Source organism: Asparagus officinalis, chromosome 7 (assembly GCF_001876935.1).
Source record: "Asparagus officinalis chromosome 7, Aspof.V1, whole genome shotgun sequence".
NCBI classification, from domain to species: domain Eukaryota; kingdom Viridiplantae; phylum Streptophyta; class Magnoliopsida; order Asparagales; family Asparagaceae; genus Asparagus; species Asparagus officinalis.
The window spans coordinates 519,652-539,651 of record NC_033800.1 but is presented as its reverse complement, the minus strand read 5'-3'; the positions used below and the strand labels follow the sequence as shown (position 1 = coordinate 539,651).

Genomic DNA, 20,000 nt, shown 5'->3' with positions numbered 1-20,000 from the left:
ATTTTTAAAGATAAATATGAGTACACAAATTATAACTAAAAACAATACACTCATTTTCAAATTATTAGTTGATGCTCTGTCAATTTCAATTCTCTCTTCAAATTTTTGGTTTTTATTGACCTTTTATCTTCAAGAATGTCTTCCCTTTGTGATACATGATTTCTATTTCTGCACTCGCCCGCTTTGTCGGCCCACTGAAAGAAGTTGTATTCTTTATTTGGGAACTTAGCGTAAACCCCAATAATGTCTCCCTTTATTTTTTTTATTTGCACATAGCTTCAAGGGTGTTCGAAGCTTGCATTTGCACTTAACTTCATATGTGGCACCCTCTTGTTTGTTATCACATTGCTGCTCCATCAACCTGCAATGGCAGTGTTGCTATGATTCCTAAAAAAAAAGCCAAAAAAATAGCTTTGCTAGCTGAGATGAGTATTACTTGTGTTGGGGTGATGGTGATACATTATATAGGCTTGCATTTGCTTTGTTTGCTGAGTTGTTACAGCCCCTACTAGTCATTTTTATAGTCGTTGCTAGCTTTGATTGCTGAAATGTTAAAAATTCTGGGGGTAACTCTACCACAAGTATGTGTATCCACTGATTTTTAGGTTCTTTCCTATTCTAGGGTTTTGAACCAAACACAAGAAAGCTCAGGAAAAGCTTTCTATGATGTTGTTTTTCTTATTCTTTGGAAATGAATCAAACATGGGTTTTTTGGATATGTTTTCCTATTCTTCACTTTATTATTCCATATCAAACACAAGTTATGGATTCCTTTTTGATCCAATTTTTTTTGGATATGGTTATTTGTGAGGGAATCCATTTCTATTATTTTATGGAAATGAATCAAACAACCCCTTAGTGTTTTGAAAAATCGGATTTGGAGAGTAAACTAGCAAATATGAGGATAATTTTGCAAATATTGATGATGGACAAATTTTCGTTTTAGACCCTTTTAGGAATTTATTTTTTAAAAAAATAGACCTCTTTCAGAATTATTTTCCAAATTTCTACCCAGTTTCAGCCAAGTGGCTGAAACTAGGTCGAAATTTGCGAATAAAGTTGAAAAACTTCACGGGATTTAGAATCTTGTGAAGTTTAGTCCTTAATTAAACTTCACGGGATTCTAAATACCATGAAGTTTAGAATTTGCCTAATTCCACTGGATTTTAAATCCTGGGGAGTTTAATATAATATTGTCACCATAGTTGGCCAAGTGGTTACCATTTAAGTGGTCTTGAGTTTGAATCTCATGGCTCAACTCACTCTTTCTAATTATCTCCATCCCTAATAACTGTTCTTCTTCTTCCTCCTCCCTAAATTCGAAATTACACTGTTCTTCTTCTTCCTCCTCCCTAATACACCATATTTTTCTGGTTCTACTCCCACTCAAAAAAAAATCCTAAAAATTCAAGGGTTTTGATTTCTTGCAATGGCGTCCAATGTTAACTTGCAGGTTCTTCTTCGCTAGATCCTTCGTTGAAGGGGGCGGTGGCAGCGGCCCTAGGACCACCACGTCCACTCAAAGCCGACCAATAGAAAATGATATGTTAACATTTTGAAATTTTTGGGTTTTTTGGCAATATCTTGTTAAAAATGTCTTGTTCTTATAAATTGATGGATTCTTATCAAGCTTATGTTTCAGGAAAGAGTATGTGCATAATAATTTTGCTCATATATATCTATGTTTTGGTGACTAGGTTGATGCATAGAAGGTGTTCGATAGAATGACAAAAGGGATATAGTTATTTGGACCACAACGATTAGCGGTTATGTCATATTGTTGTTGGTCAATGAGGCAATAAAGGTGGTTGATGAAATGTCCAAGAGAAGTTTGGTTTTGTGGACCGTCATGATCTTAGCCCATCGGTATGCCATCCTACGCCCTCCGGTTGCTCCTCACCATTTTTTATTGTCGCCAACACCTAACGCAATGCACAGCTACCCCTCAATCAGAAACGATTCGTCAATGCATGTACACTAACTTTCCAATCAAATACATAAGAGAATCCTCCACTCTTGGCATTCGATCAGATCTTAGCATTATTGTTGTCACATTGCAACCCAAACGGCAAATCAACTACAACCTGCAATATGATGTACCAAGTAGTATCCAATGTATCGTGTTGTATGAAATTTTCTATATTATGTATATATAGATGATTTGTGTGTATATTGTATCAAATGCACTATCCAATGTATCATGCTACATCAAATTTTCTATTAGAAATTTATCAGTATATCTAGTAGAAATGTATACAACGTTCCTATAGTGGTGATTTTGGATTATTTCCATTCAATCTTCATGGATTATTTTCATTCAATGTTATGTGCTTAAGTTTAGTGGTTGATAGATATGAATATCTGTAATGAATTGATGCACTGATTGAACTGAAGAAGTTTTGATGGCAGCCTATTGGGCCATATTATGTTTCGTGTGTCCAATTATCCACCTCGACGAGGGGTCATTGTTCAATTTTCCAGCTTTTGATAAAGTATAGCACTTTATAAGAAAGTATAGCAGCTTATTGATGAAGTATATCACTTTATGGCAAAGTATAGTACCTTATGGCAATAGTATAGCACCTTATCAATAAAGTATAGCACCTTATGGTCTTTGAAAATTCAGCAAGCACCTTATCAATAAAGTATAGCACCTTATGGTCTTTGAAAATTCAGCAACTTATTGCGTTGCAAACCAAATCAGTTTTGTTAGGGCCATGCAAACACATTGCGTTGCAAACCAAATCAGTTTTGTTAGGGCCATGCAAACACTCAATGACCTACGCTATGTGTCGCATGACCAATTATCCACCTCGACGAGGGGTTCTCGCTCAATTTAGAAGCTTTTGACAAAGTATAGCACTTTATGGGAAAGTATAGCACCTTATGGCCAAAGTATAGCACTATATGGTAAAGTATAGCACTTTATTAGCAAAGTATAGCACTTTATTGAAAAAGTATAGCACTTTATACTCTCTGGAAATTCTGCACCTTAAGTTGTCTAAAATCAAATCAGTTTTTTTCACCGCAACGCAAACATTCGATGACCTACGTTACGTATTTATTGACCAATCATTCACCGCGATGAGGGGTCCTCACGTAATTTTGAAGCTTTTGGCAAAGAATAGCACTTTATGAGAAAGTATAGCACCTTATGGCCAAAGTATAGCACTATATGGCAAAGTATAACACTTTATTGGCAAAGTATAGCACCTTATTGGCAAAGTATAGCACCTTATGCTCTCTGGAAATTCTGCACCTTAAGTTGTCAAAAACCAAATCAGTTTTTTTCACCGCAACGCAAACACTCGATGACCTACGTTACGTGTTTATTGACCAATCATCCACCGCGATGAGGGGTCCTCACGCAATTTTAAAGCTTTTGGCAAAGAATAGCACTTTATGAGAAAGTATAGCACCTTATGACCAAAGTATAACACTATATGGCAAAGTATAGCACTTTATTGGCAAAGTATAGCACCTTATTGGCAAAGTATAGCACCTTATGCTCTCTGGAAATTCTGCACCTTAAGTTGTCAAAAACCAAATCAGTTTTTTTCACCGTAACGCAAACACTCGATGACCTACGTTACGTGTTTATTGACCAATCATCCACCACGATGAGGGGTCCTCACGCAATTTTGAAGCTTTTGACAAAAAATAGCACTTTATGAGAAAGTATAGCACCTTATGACCAGAGTATAGCACTATATGGCAAAGTATAGTACTTTATTGGCAAAGTATAGCACCTTATTGGTAAAGTATAGCACCTTATGCTCTCTGGAAATTCTGCACCTTAAGTTGTCAAAAACCAAATCAGTTTTTTTCACCGCAACGCAAAAACTCGATGACCTACGTTACGTGTTTATTGACCAATCATCCACCGCGATGAGGGTTCCTCACGTAATTTTGAAGCTTTTGGCAAAGAATAGCACTTTATGAGAAAGTATAGCACCTTATGGCCAAAGTATAGCACCATATAGCAAAGTACAGCACCTTATTGGCAAAGTATAGCACCTTATTGGCAAAGTATAGCACCTTAAGGTGCAGAATTTCCAGAGAGCATAAGGTGCTATACTTTGCCAATAAGATGGTATACTTTGTCAATAAAGTGCTATATTTTGTCATATAGTGATATACTTTGGCCATAAGGTGCTATACTTTCTCATAAAGTGCTATACTTTACTAAAAGCTTCAAAATTGCGTGAGGACCTCTCATCGCGTGGATGATTGGTCAATAAACACGTAACGTAGGTCATCGAGTGTTTGCGTTGCGGTGAAAAAAACTGATTTGGTTTTAGACAACTTAATGTGCAGAATTTCCAGAAAGCATAAGGTGCTATACTTTGCCAATAAGGTGCTATATTTTGCTAATAAAGTGCTATACTTTGCCATATAGTGCTATACTTTGGCCATAAGGTGCTATACTTTCTCATAAAGTCATATAGTGCTATACTTTGGCCATAAGGTGCTATACTTTCTCATAAAGTGCTATACTTTGCCAAAAGCTTCAAAATTGCGTGAGGACCCCTCATCGTGCTATACTTTGCCAAAAGCTTCAAAATTGCGTGAGGACCCCTCATCGCGGTGGATGATTGGTTAATAAATACGTAACGTAGGTCATCGAGTGTTTGCGTTGCGGTGAAAAAAACTGAATTGGTTTTTGACAACTTAAGGTGCAGAATTTTCAGAAAGCATAAGGTGCTATACTTTGCCAATAAGGTGTTATACTTTGCCAATAAAATACTATACTTTGCCATATAGTGCTATACTTTGGCTATAAGGTGCTATACTTTCTCATAAAGTGCTATGTTTTGCCAAAAGCTTCAAAATTACGTGAGGACCCCTCATCGCGGTGGATGATTGGTCAATAAACACGTAATGTAGGTCATCGAGTGTTTGCGTTGCGGTAAAAAAAACTAATTTGGTTTTAGACAACTTAAGGTGCAGAATTTCCAGAGTATAAGGTGCTATACTTTGTCAATAAGGTGCTATACTTTATCAATAAAGTGCTATACTTTGTCATATAGTATTATACTTTGGCCATAAGGTCCTATACTTTCCCATAAAGTGCTATACTTTGTCAAAAGCTTTAAAATTGAGCGAGGACCCCTCGTCGAGGTGGATAATTGGTCACGCGACACATAGCGTAGGTCATTGAGTGTTTGCATGGCCCTAACAAAACTGATTTGGTTTATCGCAACGCAATAAGTTGCTGAATTTCCAAAGGCTATAAGGTGCTATACTTTATCGATAAAGTGCTATACTATTGCCATAAGGTGCTATACTTTGCCATAAGGTACTATACTTCATCAATAAGCTGCTATACTTTCTTATAAAGTGCTATACTTTATCAAAAGCTGGAAAATTGAACGAGGACCCCTCGTCGAGGTGGATAATTGGACACACGAAACATAATATGGCCCAATAGGCTGTTGTTACCACAACCTACCATCAAAATTTCTTCAGTTCAATCAGTGCATCAATTTATTACAGATATTCATATCTATCAACCACTAAACTCAAGCACATAACATTGAATGAAAATAATCATTGAAGATTGAATGGAAATAATCCAAAATCACCACTATCGAAACGTTGTGTACATTTCTACTAGATATACTGATAAATTTCTAATAGAAAATTTGATGTAGCATGATACATTGGATAGTGCATTTGATACAATATACACACAAATCATCTATATATACAAAATATAGAAAATTCCATACAACACGATACATTCGATACTACTTGGTACATCATATTGCAGGCTGTTGTTGATTTGCCGTTTGGGTTGTAATGTGACAACAATGCTAAGATCTGATCGAATGCAAAGAGTGGAGGATTCTCTCATGTATTTGATTGGAAAGTTAGTGTACATGCATTGACGAATCGTTTCTGATTGAGAGGTAGCTGTGCATTGCGTTAGGTGTTGGCGACAATAAAAAATGGTGAGGAGCAACCGGAGGGCGTAGGATGGCATACCGATGGGCTAACATGGCGGGCCGGTCCACAAAACCAAACTTCTCTTGGACATTTCATCAACCACCTTTATTGCCTCCTCAACCAACAATAATATGACATAACCGCTAATCGTTGTGGTCCAAATAACTATATCCCTTTTGTCATTCCATCAAACACCTTCTATGCATCAACCTAGTCACCAAAACATAGATATATATGAGCAAAATTGTTATGCACATACTCTTTCCTGAAACATAAGCTTGATAAGAATCCATCAATTAATAAGAACAAGACATTTTTAACAAGATATTGCCAAAAAAACCCAAAAATTTTAAAATGTTAACATGCCGTTTTCTATTGGTCGGCTTTGAGTGGACGTGGTGGTCCTAGGGCCGCTGCCACCGCCCCCTTCAACGAAGGATCTAGCGAAGAAGAACCTGCAAGTTGACATTGGACGCCATTGCAAGAGATTAAAACCCTTGAATTTTTAGGGGTTTTTTTTTTGAGTGGGAGGAGAACCAGAAAAATATGGTGTATTAGGGAGGAGGAAGAAGAAGAACAGTGTAATTTCGAATTTAGGGAGGAGGAAGAAGAAGAACAGTTATTAGGGATGGAGATAATTAGAAAGAGTGAGTTGAGCCATGAGTAGTTATTAGGGAGGAGGAAGAAGAAGAACAGTGTAATTTCGAATTTATCTTTTATTTTTTGTATACAGTATACAAATATGGTGTATTTGATACTTTGGGTTTATAAATAAATGGGTGTTGTATTTTGGATGTATGGATCATAATGAAAGTAGGTGGGTTTAAAAATAAGTTGGAGTAAAACTTTGGGTTAAAAGAAGATTTTCCCTTTTTTTTATTCCTTTCTATTTTTCCATAGTTCCCCGCATAATACGACCCGTTTGCTTATGAGAATATTTGTCTACCGCTCGTTGGATCATTTTTATTCCCTCTAGAATCGATACAGTTCATATGTGATATGTTCTTCTTCTTCTTCTTCTTCTTTTTCAAATAAAACGTATAAGGATCTAAAACGCTTATACATTTCTATGATATATCATCATCACCTTCTTTTGCTTGCAGTTTCAAAAAAGAAAAGAAAAAGGATAAATTACTCAATATACTAGAGGGTCTTTCTGTGAAACTTTCGCTATAATCCTTTTCATATTTCACTTTTGGACAAGATACCAAGTCAGGACATACTACCGGCAAGCAAAAAAAAAAAAAATCTAACTTGCTTCCGATGATTTAATTTGGATGTGACATTTCTCAAGCCCCAGCTTGAATAAAGAGCGCTCAAAATGCTGGGAGAAAAACTCATTACGTACTACATCATTACCGACTTCAGCATGTACAACTCAGGTTGCTTCTGTTTTACTAAGAAGTACACGAAACAGATTCTTGATTCTGATTAATAGCTACGATTTCTTCCTTGGAGAGTGAAAGCAGCAGCGACTTTGTCTGGAATCACCAAACTTGTTCTACTTCCATCTTCTGTTAACAAAAGGTTATAAGCAAGTATTGGTTCTGGGCCTCCAACATATTCAATCATCATCTCTATACTATGAAACTAGCATCGACTAGTAGAATATAACCTCATGATCTCTCAAGACTTTGATAATTTGTTCAACCAAGATACCTCTTGATACCAATTCCTAACTCCTTCCTGAATATATATAATAGGGGTTTTTATCTTTAGGTCCATTTGTTTACTCCCATTTATCTTTAAACCCAAGTTCTATTATTTGTATTTTTAAGCCCAATTCACTTTTGGTATTTGTCTTTAAACCCAATTACTTGTATTTATACAGAATGAATGTAAAAACCCAAAATACCCCTTTGATTGGCCCAATAAAACCCAGTATCTCTCTCATCTTCCTCATTTCATCTCACAGCCCTAAATTGAAAAAACGAGATCCCCTTTTCGTCGTCGCCCGTCTCCAGCCGCCGACGCCCCGTTCTAGCCGTCGCCCGTCTCCGGCGTCGATGTCCCTGTCCCTCTCTCTCCAGCTCGTGCCTTCCCATTTCCGTCATCTCCATAAATGCGTCCCTCTTCAAAATTCTGATGATCATGTCCTCTTGCTCTTCTGGTAATTTTCCCCCCTCCTGGATCTTCTTCAAGCCATCGATTCTGCTTTGAAAACCTTTCCTCCCCACCAATTATTTTATTGCTCTGAACAATTATTTAATTAATCGGTCGTGCGCGGTGAACAGATTTGAGAGGGAGCTATTGAGGGGGGCCGGGCTTGGTGAATGGCTCTGACGCGCGCCATTTGATGGTCTGGAGCTCTTGGTCGCTTGGAGCATTGTTCAGGTTATTATTATTATTATTTATTTATTTTCCTTTTTACGGGTGTTGTTCAATTTTGACGTTCAGTTGGTGGTGCTTGCTAATTTTGTCATGTCGCATCAATTTCCTCCATTTGTGAAATTATTAGCTGCTATGTTTCGAAATAAAAAGCGCTTTTGGGCACAGGTTCTTATCACGGAGGTGGATATTTGGGATAAGTTGCCTTTTGAAAAGGTGGTTTGCTAATTTTTTGCTGTCTAGATAAAGACCCGCCGCATGCTTAATTAATTTTTCGTTTGGGGTGGGGGGGGGAAGGATTCTTGATATTTGACCCCAAAACTATATATATTCTGGTGTTACTGCTATAAAAAGAGAAAAAAATCGATGAGCACAGCAGGATGTCGGCACCTAATACATATGCTTCGAGCCTTGGTGAATAAAAATGAGGAGAGCACATTTTTCATGCTAATGTAGTGTTCACTCAGATATAGATTATCAACAAGTGAGGAGTCGTTGATTTTAGTGTGGGCAAAATTTCAAACCAATATCTTGTAGTTTCTTAATATTTAGGTTGGTCGATCATATGTTTCTTATATCCATGAGTTAGTGAAGTTAACTGAAAACTTTAACTTTCTGTGATTAATTATCATCTTCGATAGCCACTTGAGGAGGCTGAACTCTCAAATATCACACAATTATACCAGAAACTATGACAACCAATAAATGTAAGCCATTCATTGTTCAGTAAAGAGCGAGGTGGGCATCACTAACTTGAGGGAAACATGTTTTGTGTTCAATTCTGTTTTGATAATAAATATAGATAAGTTTATCCAAACAGAATCCTACTAAATGTTAAAACATTGAACTTAAAATTATTATGTTTTGTTGATCAGAACTTAAAATTATTATGTTTTGTTGATCAGAACTTAAAATTATTATGTTTTGTTGATCAGAACTTAAAATTATTATGTTTTGTTGATCAGAACTTAAAATTATTATGTTTTGTTGATCAGAACTTAAAATTATTATGTTTTGTTGATCAGCGCATGATGACTAATTAAGTACATTTTCAACCATATAAATTACAGGAGGAGCTGATCAAGGAGCTCGATTTGATTCTCGAGAGCTGCAGTAGGTTCTTAGTGGATCATGGTAAATATTTCTTGTATAGGATGTTGCATTCAACTAAACAATATAAATTACATTTTGGATATTTGGATTGTAGTTTGTGGTTTTCTAAACTCTGACAAAAAAATTTCTATTGATGGCTGGTTGTTTAACATTCTAATTTTTTTCAGGGTTAAAAAGGGTCACCAATTGTTTCTTGCTTCACTTGATGGAGTTTGGCCCTTTGAAGCTTACTGATCCTTCGAAGATTGGTGGGCTGTTGAACGGGTTGAAAACTATGAGGATGAATAACCCCTTTTGGCAGTCTTTATGGTGAATCTATGTTTTTTAACATTCCTCAGCTTTTGGCTATGTTTGTGACTGTGAATGTATCTGAAATACGTGTGAGGATGTTTTGTACCATATATGTGAGGATGTTTTGTAACATATCTCAATTTGTGTTGCAAGTGTAACATATATGCGAGGATGTTTTGTAATATGCGAGGATGTTTTGTAACATATAGGCGAGGATGTTAAAATTGGTCATTGTTAAAATTTGTTTGATCTCTCAACTTGTGACTGAATTTAGTGGTGAGTTTGTAGCATATTTCAGCTTGTGATGGTGTTTGTGATTGAAAATGTACCGTGTTAAGTGTAGAGGATGTTTTGTAACATATCTATGTTTGTGATTGAAAGTGTAGCGGGTTATACTGTAAGTGTAGCGGGTTACACTGTAAGTGTAGCGGGTTACACTGTAAGTGTAGCGGGTTATCGTGTAAGTATAGCGGGTTATCCTGTAAGTATAGCGGGTTATCGTGTAAGTGTAGCGGGATACACTGTAAGTGTAGCGGGCTATCATGTAAATGTAGCGGGTTACATTGTAAGTGTAGCGGGCTATCCTGTAAGTGTAGCGGGTTACACTTATCCCGTAAGTATAGCGGGTTATCCTGTAAGTGTAGCGGGTTATCGTGTAAGTGTAGCGGGTTATCGTGTAAGTGTAGCGGGTTATCGTGTAAGTGTAGCGGGTTATCGTGTAAGTGTAGCGGGTTATCGTGTAAGTGTAGCGGGTTATCGTGTAAGTGTAGCGGGTTATCGTGTAAGTGTAGCGGGTTATCGTGTAAGTGTAGCGGGTTATCGTGTAAGTGTAGCGGGTTATCGTGTAAGTGTAGCGGGTTATCGTGTAAGTGTAGCGGGTTATCGTGTAAGTGTAGCGGGTTATCGTGTAAGTGTAGCGGGTTATCGTGTAAGTGTAGCGGGTTATCGTGTAAGTGTAGCGGGTTATCGTGTAAGTGTAGCGGGTTATCGTGTAAGTGTAGCGGGTTATCGTGTAAGTGTAGCGGGTTATCGTGTAAGTGTAGCGGGTTATCGTGTAAGTGTAGCGGGTTATCGTGTAAGTGTAGCGGGTTATCGTGTAAGTGTAGCGGGTTATCGTGTAAGTGTAGCGGGTTATCGTGTAAGTGTAGCGGGTTATCGTGTAAGTGTAGCGGGTTATCGTGTAAGTGTAGCGGGTTATCGTGTAAGTGTAGCGGGTTATCGTGTAAGTGTAGCGGGTTATCGTGTAAGTGTAGCGGGTTATCGTGTAAGTGTAGCGGGTTATCGTGTAAGTGTAGCGGGTTATCTTGAAAGTGTAGCGGGTTACACTGTAAGTGTAGCGGGTTATCCTGTAAGTGTAGCGGGTTACATCGTAAGTGCGACAGGTTATCCTGTAAGTGTAGCGGGTTATTCTGTAAGTGTAGCGGGTTATCCTGTAAGTGTATAACACTCATAAAATTTCACAAAATAGCACTCACAAAATTGCCAAAATTGCACAAAATTCCAGTCTTACAAACTCCAAAATTGCACAAAATTCTACAATAACGAAATTGCACTATCAACACTTTCATTATCTACTTTCAAAAACTTACAATCTAAAACAATATGTTACAAATCAAACTCCAAAATTACACAAATCTTCAAGGAAAACTCCAAAATTTCACAATCTTCAAGACAAGCTCCAGAACCGCCCCAAGCTCCTCCCTGTCCCGTTGACGCCCTCGACCACCGCCGCAATCACCTCGTTGACGCCCAAACCGCTGCCCTCCATCACCCGCCACCCAGGTCCGTCCAAGCCTCGACGCCAAGCTTCCCCAGATCCATGCTCCGCGCCCTAACACCTCTCCCCCACCACACCGAGCACCACCTCCGTTCACCACCTCCCTCAACGCTACCTCCGGCCTCCTCCGCCACCCGCAACGCCGCTCACCCTTGCCTTCTTCCCCGAACCCGACTCACCGCCCACTCCATCTCCTCTGTTCACCTTCCTCAGCCACGCCAAAACAACCCGCCAAGCCCAACGCACCGGCCAGCCCGCGTCTCCCTTGCCCACCACCTCCGCCTCCATCGCTGCCTCCTCAAGCCGCGCCTCCACCGCAAGATCCTCGCCGCCTGCCGCGCCTTCCAGAGGTGGGATCGGAGGAGGAAGACAAAGACTTGAGGAAGAAGGAAAATGAGGAGAGAGAAGGGGGGCTGGTTTAAGTAGGGTATTGAAAGGGGTATTTTGGAGATTTTATCATGTTGGTGTATAAATACAAGTGTTGTATATACTGTATTTTAGAAATTGGGTTTAAAGACAAAAACAAAAAGAAAATTGGGTTTAAGAATACAAAAAATAATGATTGGGTTTATAGGTAAAGATAAGTAAACAAATGGGCCTAGAAATAAAAAACCCTATATAATAAGATGCTATAAATTATCTGACGGTGTACAGGAACGGAGCTTCTATTTATCTAACAGTGTACGGCACAACCGAGCACCTAAGTACACACACATTGCATTTGATAAAAAAAAACAGTGCAACAACCAACAGAAGCAGAAGAATGATAATCAAGTGCGTGCTCAACAGGCTCTAAACCAAAGAATAAATATATGCTGGCTTTCATATCTCCTCTCAGCAAAGCTCCTACTGAAGAACACTATTTTCATTGGAAATGAACTACATCTAATACACGATACAGAGATGCATGCTACGCTCATATAGGTCCAGCAGCAGTAGTAAACACAAAGCTTCCTTCGCTGCATCATGCTTGATTGACATAGGATGCTCCCCTATCCAAAGCTGGATCCTCAGTACCAGAATTCTGAGATACATTCCTAATCATTTTCCAAAATATTCTCTTGTGTCGCCATATCATCGTGCACATAAAAGCTTGATAGTCAACAAACCACCGTATCATGAAAAAGAAAGACGAGCCAGCACCCTCTTTCAAAATTCACAAACTTCAAACAGAGAACACAATTGCTATGATATATGAAGGCTGTAAATCTTCTCGAATTCATCAATTGATATGATACCTCAATAAATCATTTTCAAGCGTCCTTTCCATCTTCACACTTAATCATGAACCTCACCAATCTACATGTTAAGCATTCTTCAACATATGTTGAAATTACCAACCTAAGATGTCATATAACATTAATGTAAACTCATCAGAGTTGAAATCAATTTGTGGTCCGGAGGTGCTAGCATGGAGCATCCTGGTATTATATGCCCCAATGTCATCGATCAAACATCTCTTTAAAATAAAAGACAAGCTAATACAATAAAGAACATATCAATAAAATCGCTGCTAAAAACAGTCATATGTTCCCACAAAAACTATGGTGTGTGTGTGTATATATATATATATATATATATATATGTTGACATCGGTTCCTAGAAAACCCTTTGGTAATCGAGTTTAAGCTTTTTGAACTCTTGACAGACATTCAATTGTGCTCAATGTCCTTATCTTAAGATGGAAGAATCATCTAGAGAAACGATTGAAATATCACCAAAGTCATTTCACAATCCAACAGCTCTGAATCGACAAGAACATCGCTGATTAAGAGAGAAGCAATACCCATCGGTATAATTCGACATAGAAGAGAAAAGCTGATTAGGATAAAATAAGCAAATTGTAGTATATTGAGCAAGAACTCAGATATTAAATAGGAAGGACTAACAGGTATCCCAAGGAAAACAAATTTATCTAGTTATCAGACGATGCTCGTGCTGCTGCTAGGAGGGGAAAAGCAAGCAATTAAGCAGACGTTTTGAGAAATAAACTATAAATTAATCTGACACGGAATAATTTTAACGAGCTGAGGGCAGATAGAATAGGGAGTGCAAGCAAATAAGCAGGATTGACGTTCTTCTCCACCTCAGACGCCTCTTGTATTTATTAGTAGTAGCATGGTTTGACATATTATTCAGAGCGGCTGGCGAACCTCTCGACCTTGGCATCGATTTGAGCATTGATCCCGACCATTGCCTCCCAAGGCCACAGCCTGACTCCCGTAGGATCTTCAGGCGTCACTGTTAGTGCAGTGACAAGCCCTGGACGATTAGCCGAGCTTGCGAGCAGGGCTCCCCACTCTTGAAAAACGCCGGACGCCAAAGCAAAAACCCCATCGCATCCGAGCTGCATCATGCAGGGCGATGCATCGGCGGGGGTTGGCCAACACCCCGGCTGCAAAGTGGACGACAGGGAGCCTTCCGAGCTGCCGTCTGCATCACGCAGGTCGTAGGAAGCGGCGGATGCCGCCTTGGCAAAGGAGGGCGGGGAAAAAAAAACCTCGTCGTCGTCCATTTGCGCCACGCCGACCGGATGTCCCCACACGGATCTGACGTGGCGCGACCGCGCCTCCACACGTTTTTCCCCAGGCCTGCCAGCCTCCCCTTGCGCTCCTGATCATAGCGGCCCCCCTCACGATTCCTGCGGCCAGCGGCCTCCCCAAGGTTGCGGCAGCCGCAGACGAAGGGACGCGGAAGTTGGTGCTTGTTGATGCTGGTGTCGTCGTCTGCAGGGGTGAGGACCTCGCTCCGTCAACGTAGTCGATTTGCCAATGCCTCCAGGATCTGGGCCTCACGAAAGGCAGGATGCGCGGCCTTGGCCATGACGGGGATGCTGACGGCCTGCTTGATACTCCTTGATGAGCCCCGGATCGCTCATGCGGGCGACGCCCCCCTGGGCCCGGATGTCAGCAGGGACGCGTTCGAGGGCCATGACAGCGCAGGCACCCGCCTCCTCAGCGATCCGGGCCTGCTCGGCGTTGACGACGTCCATGATGACTCCTCCCCTCAACATCTGGGCCAATCCAACCTTCACCGAGAAGGTCGACGACTTCTTGGGCTCCGACAGAGCCGCTCCGTTCCCGTACACGGTGACCACGCCGCTGTCAGACGACATCTTCTTCTTATTCTGATGATGATGATCTTTATCCTATGAAAGGATGGATACAATACAGATCTTTTCTCTTAATAGGTCTTCCTATCAAACAAAACAAAAATTAATATATCAAATAAAATCCAGAAATTACGCCCCCAAGCCAAGGGAGGAGAAGAAAATAAATTGATGATAAAATCGACAAGAACGAACAAACCCTAACCCTAGAATAAGATTGCGGCGGCCACGCAGACACACGACCGGGAGAGGGAGAGAGAGGGGTCTCCTAGTACTTATATCAAGGGATGGGAATGAATGAGAAGCGGTTGATCGCTGGTGGTAATTATTATTCGTAGAGAAAGGCACACATCCATACATTTGATATCTGTACGTATATCAGTTCAGTTCAGTTTTGACGGCCAGATCAAAATCAAATCCGCGCACGCTAGTCAACAATATAATTTAGGGATTTTTACTTTTAGGTCCATTTGTTTACTCCCATTTATTTTTAAACCCACCCAATATTGTTTGTATCTCTAAGCCCAACTATCTTTCTGTATTTATCTTTAAACCCAAATTCTAAAATACAATACATTTAGTTATTGTATTTATACAGAAGCAAGGTAAAAGCCCTAAAGTACCCTTTCCCCTTTCCCCATATAAACGTCTCTCTCCTCAAAATTCCCTTTCACCGGATTCCTAAATTGAAGAAAAAAAAAATCCCCGTCGCCGCTGGACCAGCCTTCGACCCGCCGTTAGCACCGTGACCGTCGCCCTCTCCCGCCTCCGTCGAATTAGGCGTCGCCGTGACCGCTTCCCCGCCGTACCAGCCTCTGCCGATAATTCCCGTCGCCCCCTCCGCCCGCCGTGATCCCAAGCTATCGCCTGTCGACTCGTCGCCTCTCCTCCCGCCGCCGCTCGAATAGCCGTCGCCGTGACCAGCTTCGCCGCCGTGACCCAGCTCTTGCCGAAATCCCCGTCGCCCGCTCCTGCCGCCGTGACCCAGCTGTCGCCGTCGACTCCGTCGCCCGCTCATGCAGTAGACTCCGTCGCCGTGACCCAGCTCTCGCAGTCGCCGTTGTTGCCCGTCCCAGTCATCATTGCCGTCCTGTTTCAGGTATTGATTTCTCACGAGCATTGGCTGGGTTGCCGTCGAACTTTTTTATTTTTGATATTTGGATATTGACTGCATAGATAATTATTGGCTCTTAAACTCAACAATTTTAAATTAGTTGTTGCGTTTATATTGTTTTGAATTCATAAATTTTTGCGTATATTTTTGCGTATATTCAGTCCCAATTCTGGGACATGTAAAGTTTGATACAAATGTCTGTTATTGTACATATGTTAACATTTGCTACATTTCACTGAGCGAGAAGAGGAAAAAATATCATAGGCTGTAAATAGGTTGATATAAAGCTAAAGCGTGGTAATTTGAGTATTGAGATTGTCTGTTACAATTTTGTTTGTAAATATGATACAATTTTGTCTGTAAACATCTGATTCTGTAAACATTTGATACAATTTTGTCTGTAAATATGATAGACAACTAAAGTCGCCTTATGTTTTATGGTTGCAGAAAATTCTATCTCATGGCTTTAGTGCGAATTCCATCGAACATTGGGTACTTCCGGGACCTTCAAAATCAGATTTCTACTTATTTATCGGAAGATCAACGAATTGCCCTTCGTGACACTCCATTTTATGGCTACTTAGATGTTCCAGATCTTCCAGTGCAACCAGTTATAGTGGATTGTTTGTTGGGAGTATTTAATGTCGAAAAAAGTAGTTTCAAAATTGGAGGAAAATGGACCTCCTTTGATGTTGAAGAAGTTGGGAGAATCACGGGTCTTCCGATGGGAGGATCTATAGTAGACACGCGGTTTCATAGAAGTGATCGCGATACAATCTACAAGCTTGTGCTTTCATATAGTACCGCGGCTGAAATTGAAGAAGATAGTAAGCGTGTGACTAGAAAAGGAAAGAAGAAAATTGACGAGGGTAAGAAGAAGGTTGTGTGTGCTAGAAGAGATAGGATGGGTGAACTTATCAAGCAGATGGCCGAGCGTAGAGATCCTCTTTTGCCACATATGCTCGTGGCTTTCATTATTGGCTTTATATTATGCCCCCAAGCTAGTATGAGTTGTCCCTTGTTTGCATTTAGATATGCTGAGAAATTGGGCACTCTTAAGGAGTATAATTGGGCTGAATTAGTATACAATGTGTTGTGTACCGAGATGATTAAGGCTAAGAAAACCATCACTAAGAGATTTGAGGGAAATCGATCTAGAGGTGGTTATATGGGGGGTTTTGCCTCGGTTTTGATGGTAAGTTAACATTTACTACATTTTAATGTCATTCTACATTGTATATATTAATTCATTTAGTCATGTTTATTGTTGAGCTAAAATTTTCCTTTTCTCACAGGTTTGGTTTTATGAGCTTGTGGGACAATTACGCCTTCGTGTAGGAGCAGAATCCCTACCACCCATCCTAAGCTTCCACAAGGGCACGGGATCTTTACGGAGGAGTACAGTTCAAGATTTAATTAGAGATCCGGCTAATTTTAGGAAGCATGGTGTTGAGTCAAGGGCTAACAAATTTGAAAAGAGACAAGCTGCCACTACATCCACTGCCCCTTCAAGATTGAAGAGAGAGAGAGAGAGGTATATATATTTCCATTTTTATTTTTATTCCATGTTAGTTAATTGCTCTCCATGATTTTTATTTGATGTTCATCCATGAATTGAACTTTACTTGGGTTATTTATGTGTAGGTAATCACCAAAGCTGAGTTGGATCAGCTCATACTTGAAAAACGGGTGGAATTAGACCTTCTGTTGAAGATAAGGAGGGACAAATTTGGTGATGAGGAAGAGGATGTGGATAGTGATGGAGGAAATGAGGATGATGAGGATGATGAGGAAGATGGGGATGATAGTGATGATGGTGATGAGGAGCGAAAAAATGAGGGGAAAGAGGAGGGTGCGGAGGGGGCTAATGAGGGGCATGAGGAGGATAAGGAGGGAGTTGATGGCGGGAATGAGGAAGATGAGGAGGGGAATGGTGGAGATATGGAGGAGGATGTCGGCGGGGATGATGAGGTTGGTAAAGACGTTGATAGATTGAATGTAGAGAAAGATGATGGTGAGGATGGTGGGAAGGATCAAGTGGGCATGGATTCAATGGAAGTGGATGACGACGCCTTTATTCTTAGCCCGCGCGATGTTACGTTGATTGAAGGCATGCGTAAAACCCCTTCCATCAAAAGAACAGTTCTCTCTAGATCTCGGCATGCTGGGCCATCAATGCGGTCTCCTTTTGTTCCACTTGTTAGTAGAAAAGGACGACCAAATTATCCGGGAAGGAAGGAAGTAATGGATGAGGAGAGAGAACTACTAGATAACTTTTGGAAGGAGAATATGGCCGCGTAAGTATTTTGAATGATTTACTTATTTACTTTTCAACCTGTACTAAGTTTTTTCATTAATACATGTTATGTATTTGTTTCATATGTAGTGAGACATTAGTGTGGTCATCTAGAGATGCGTTGATGACACGTAAAGATGCATTGGAGTTACTTAAAGGAGAGGCAATTAGCTGTGACGTAAGTATCCGTTCTTTTCATGCTTCACACAAATATACATAAACACGCACACATGCACACACATATAGAGTATTTTCTGTACCAGAAATCACATAGAAGCGTATGACTGATATTTGATACAATAACACATCTTATGCCTCCACATGCTTTTGATATTTGATACAATAACACACATATAGAGCACTGTACATGCTTTTGATATTGATACAATAACACATCTTATGCCTCCACAATTCAGTCATATATGCAATGGTTACTAATCTGAGGGCCGCATAACTGATAAACGATCTTCTGCTGCAAGCTGAAATTATGTAAATATTAGTGTTCACGTTAGTATATAACATGAATATTTACAAATTTATTATCTACATTTCAGGTTATAGCCTCCTATGTTGTCTTGTTAAATAGGTTAATGGAGACGCGTGCAAACTATGCGAAAGACATACACATATGTAGTCCATGGGTAACCGTAAGTAGAAATCCAATCCGAGATTATAAGTAATATTCATAAGCTATATTAAATACTTACTCTTAACTTTCTTTATTTTTTTAGAGATGCATCAATGAAAATAATCCGTCAAGTGTGGATCGAATGTTTAAGCCAATAACGACAACTCGATTCCAAGAACTTGATAAGATTATTTTCCCACTCCTAACTTCATTTCATTGGCATATGTTGGTGTTCTTTGTAAAGGAGAAGAGATTTTATCATTATTCTTCCCTCCGTGGTTATATGTCCGATGCTAATGAGTTTAGGGTGAAGCTTATTTCTACCATTCCCGATGCTTGGAACTTAGACATTACTTCGATTCAGGAGGTAGAAAGTGTTGATGTACCTCAACAACGGGGGTTAGTGTATTCGACTTATTCATATGTTCTTTTTTCGTTTGTGCTAACACTCACATAGAGACTACATATTGCGGGCCAAGAGTGTTATATTGATATTGCAAACTTTTGAACTTGCAGAAGCTTGGATTGCGGGGTGTTCTTGATGGCGTACATGTTTAGCCTCATATCCGGTCAACCAATTGCAATTGACCAAAAGGATTGTGCAAGACATAGAGCTCGTATTGTTGCTCTATTTCTATTTGAAGGTATATTTTCTATACGTGTAATGTTCATTGAAACGCTTATATCGAAATCTATTGTTCTTTTGATCCGCTTATATTTTGCTTTCAGGAAATCAACCAACATGATCCTCAAGACCAATTCCCCGGTTGCTACATGCCAATTGTGATATCCAATATTTTTTGTGTACAAATATATTTTGGGAATTGATTTGTAAAGTATTTGTATATATATATATATATATGCCAATGATGCAATCTTGTATATATTCCCCGGTTGTATACAGTTTTTTTGAAAATGCAAGTTTGGAAATGCAATCTTGTATATATAGCTTGTTTGGAAATGCAATCTTGTATATAGTTTGTCAATCTCCTTGATACGCAATGTTGTATATAGTTTGTCCGGATATGCATGCAACGTTTGTCAATCTCTTAAAAACTTTGTAAACTTGAATAGTCAATTCAAAATCATTGGCCAGAATGTTTTATGCACTGGGTTATTTATGACATCCCAAAATATCAGCAAGAACCCAAGTAAAAAGACCAACAAATGGGTCGACTCATAAAATTCACGAGTCGACTCATAAACCATGGGTCGACTCATAATATCATGGGTCGACTCAGCAGAAACAAAACACATATTCCAGCACACTTTGTGAGTCGACTTATGACAGTTATGAGTCGACTCAACCTGATGGGTCGACTCATGACTGTCATGAGTCGACTCAGCAGAAACAAAATGTAAACTACGCATCAATTTGTGAGTCGACTCAATACT

At 39.7% G+C, this 20,000-nt stretch overlaps 2 long non-coding RNA genes and 1 pseudogene across 2 annotated transcripts; 2 read left to right on the top strand and 1 right to left on the bottom strand.

Annotated features, from left to right (window-relative positions):
• LOC109849957 lies at window positions 7,813–10,054 on the top strand. The gene is made up of 4 exons (XR_002249288.1): window positions 7,813–8,059; window positions 8,184–8,283; window positions 9,348–9,411; window positions 9,558–10,054. It is a non-coding gene; the product is annotated as an uncharacterized LOC109849957 (long non-coding RNA).
• LOC109849956 lies at window positions 13,266–14,925 on the bottom strand (annotated as a pseudogene).
• Window positions 18,976–19,407, top strand: LOC109849542. Its single transcript, XR_002249158.1, has 3 exons — window positions 18,976–19,004; window positions 19,122–19,249; window positions 19,335–19,407. It is a non-coding gene; the product is annotated as an uncharacterized LOC109849542 (long non-coding RNA).